This window comes from Macrobrachium nipponense, chromosome 3 (assembly GCF_015104395.2).
Source record: "Macrobrachium nipponense isolate FS-2020 chromosome 3, ASM1510439v2, whole genome shotgun sequence".
NCBI lineage: Eukaryota > Metazoa > Arthropoda > Malacostraca > Decapoda > Palaemonidae > Macrobrachium > Macrobrachium nipponense.
In genome coordinates this window covers 90,479,938-90,483,171 of record NC_087202.1, presented here as the reverse complement: position 1 = coordinate 90,483,171, position 3,234 = coordinate 90,479,938, and the positions used below count along the sequence as shown (strand labels likewise).

The 3,234-nt window shown below is 35.9% G+C and overlaps 1 protein-coding gene across 2 annotated transcripts in view; it reads left to right on the top strand.

Moving 5' to 3' along the window:
* The window catches only part of LOC135221882 (uncharacterized), a 9,185-nt gene extending 8,460 nt beyond the window's left edge, over window positions 1-725 (top strand). Inside the window, exon 5 of one of the 2 annotated variants that reach the window (XM_064259838.1) lies at window positions 1-725. This exon is cut by the window's left edge and continues 2,129 nt beyond it. The gene's annotated coding sequence lies outside the window, so the exon portion shown is untranslated. The other variant, XM_064259839.1, reaches the window with a different exon arrangement.
* Window positions 726-3,234: the final 2,509 nt, after the last annotated feature.

Here is a 3,234-nt window from a genome sequence, read left to right as displayed (position 1 = left end):
GCCTTCAGAGCCAAGCATCGATGGACCTTGCAACCAACATGATGTGAGCAGCCGGGGGTCCATAATCAGACGGAACACGAATTACAGTAAGGAAATTATAGCAGTCTTGAAAGTTGAAGGATTAAAATGTATTTACAGAGTAACATTTGCTCGAGGAAGTTATTTACGTAGGGAAGATGTTTTTATTATTGTCATTAATTAAAAGATATACATTTTCTATTGATTTATTACATTTGTATGCATTCATTTCTAATAAATTCTTCTGTAAATTCTACCATACGGGCATACTATTCGAAACATGATATTGCACAATGATAGTATTCTTAGCTGGTTTCCGAAAAATGTTTGTTAACTGTGAATAACATGCGGTACTTACTGCCTCTACTGTTGCTATTACCATTTATACTACTATTAATGATAATAGTATCCTCATATAACAGACGAGTATGTTTGCTTTTTTGAACGTTGCTGACTACGGGGGTCTGCTATCCCCACACATGTGTGTATTGTGTGAGTGGTTGTTGGTATATGTGAATCCTAGAGAACTGTGACCATACAAGGTAACCGGAGCAGAGCGTTCCCAATTCACCCAGGCCTCATATTCCCGAACTGTAACCAAGCACGGGACCTTCCCTCAGAAAAACGGGACGCCATTTCTTAAAAACTAACCATAAAATCATCTTACAAATAATCTCATTATGTTTCCCACACCCAAATTATTAGGCCCAAAAAATTTATCAACCTAACTTAACCCAACTTAGGAGCTTGACAAAAAAACGGGCTAGTGCAATACTAGTAAACAGTGTATATATACACATTCATACATACATTCAAATGTATTTTTATCAAGAAGTGTTTTGAATATATATATATATATATATATATATATATATATATATATATATATATATATATATATATATTTGAATCACAGAAATATGGAGCGTGTTCAATATTATATAAATGAAGTTATTCTAGTCTGCTAAGTAAAGGACAAGAAGTCGAAAGGCCTTGTAGCGCTCCGTCGTTTCTCTTCGTTGGTTGAATTGTCTTTCCCTCGTTCTCTCGTAGTCTGAATGATCATCATAAATAGCACTGATGTTAAGAGAGTAATTACAGGAAATAAAATTTTCTCAATGTCAGTGAAACAGTATGTACTAATTCAGGAAGACATATCGTTTTGAAGGCAGTGTATCATACATTGAATTCCAGCCCACAGACATAAGAAAGCTAAGAGGATTCATTTCAAAATTATCGCAGAGAACCATTAACCGGCCACAGAATAAGCAAAGTTCATAAATTAAGACAAATACTGCACAACGTGGCACTGAAACGGATATCCCCTCCGGTACGTTAACCCTCTCAGTTTATCATCAGAATCTCTTGATATCTTTTCGAAAACAGACAGACAAACCAAGAGACGGGGAATAGGAAAAACCGCCTCCAAGAATTCTACTGGATGACTTTTAGGATGGAAGAGACCAGCTGACAAGTGCAGTATGACACCAGTTTGTTTGAACTGAAGCGTCTTGTGCCAGCATTGCTTGCATGGTCCGGGTGCCAATGGTACTGTCGGCCAAAAAACTCTTGGCAGAGTTTCATAATTTTTCGTTCACCTACCTGACGCACGATTCATGCCTTATTTACCTATTTTTCTTTTCAAAGATGGAAGAAATCATATGTAATGACGTTAAAAACAGTCACTGATATCTTTAGAACATTATGTTATGTTATTGTGTAAAACTATTTTCCATATAGCAAAATTGACGTGAACGAAACGAAGTGATAAAAAACGTCATATCACAACCATAGATATACATTACCAAATAAATAGGAGACACCTATCACTAGTAGTATCGCATAAACATAGTCCTTAAATTATCATTTCAAGATTAAGTTGAAGGCAGTTGAACTTTTCCATTTGTTAAATTTTACAGAAAACATTGGAATCTCACAAAATGCCATCAAATTTAAAAGCAAAAAGAAGAAGAAAAAAAAAACATATCCTAACAGTGCCAACCAGGCGACCTCACTCTATTGCTTTTGATGTTATGTGCACGGGAATCTAATGTCAATGTGTCATTTATCGGTCTAAGAAACATCCCTCGATGAGCGAGAGACAATTATTGCACTGCATTCGGTGCAAGTTCCTGTTGGAGAGATATCAAGAAAGCTTAATAAACCGGAGAGAATCATTCATAGAAAAATCAAATTATTTGAAGAACGGCAAAATTTAGAACATGTGCCTAGAGGTGGAACACCTCGAAGCACCACAAGAGAGCAAGACAATACAGTAGTGTAAATGTTACTGACAACATTAATTTGTGAATTTTGAATTCTAGTGCCTCGTCACGACATTGCTGAACCAGGAATCATGACTAGCTCTACGGTTATGACTGGTGTCTGATGAATACTTTAGATGGAGAGGAAGAGGTTTTTAAATCTACACTTGAAATCTTTGATAATTGTCTAATGAATAAGCAAACTTATCTTTGATGGATGAGAGATTCAGTTAGGCTTATTCTTTTTGTTTTGTTTTTTTATCGGTGGCCAATGAATACCACGGATAGGGAGGGAAACAGTTTCAATGAAGCATGCATTTTTTTTTCTTCACAACCTAAAGAATACATTTTATTGGGAGATACTTTAATAACATCGGCCCAATCCTTCCATCACTCCTATACGCCACCTCCGCTCTCTTCTCCATCTCAAGTTACTCGATCCGACGAAGTGGACGAACTCGTATCGCGTGAAAGCATCACTAATGATAACGGTTATTTTAAAATTCCCCGCACCGACAACGGACGCCTTAAAATGGATGTTTATAAAATATTTTCTGTTCAGAGAGACTTTATCTTTCATTCCTCAAAATATGTGCATACACTCGTGTTACACCTTGTAGCCGTCAAAGAGCAACCCTTGATTAAAGCAGTAGGTTTTACTTGGAAAAAGAAAAAAACATGAAATAGACTTAAACGAGAACGTCACCTTTCTTATTTCTTATCCTTTCAGCTACTTATAATATGCTTATGGTGGTAGGTCTAGGTATACGTGTGAAACTAATTTGAATTAATTTCTATTTAGATCAACCTACGAAAGCTTTATTGAATGTAAACCTTTCTTAATGTATTCATCAGTTTTGACTCCCACAGCTTTCCAACGTGTCCAAATGAAACAGGATGATATGCAAGGAATTCGATAAAAAATAAGACTGAATAAGGTCTGAGTTAATTA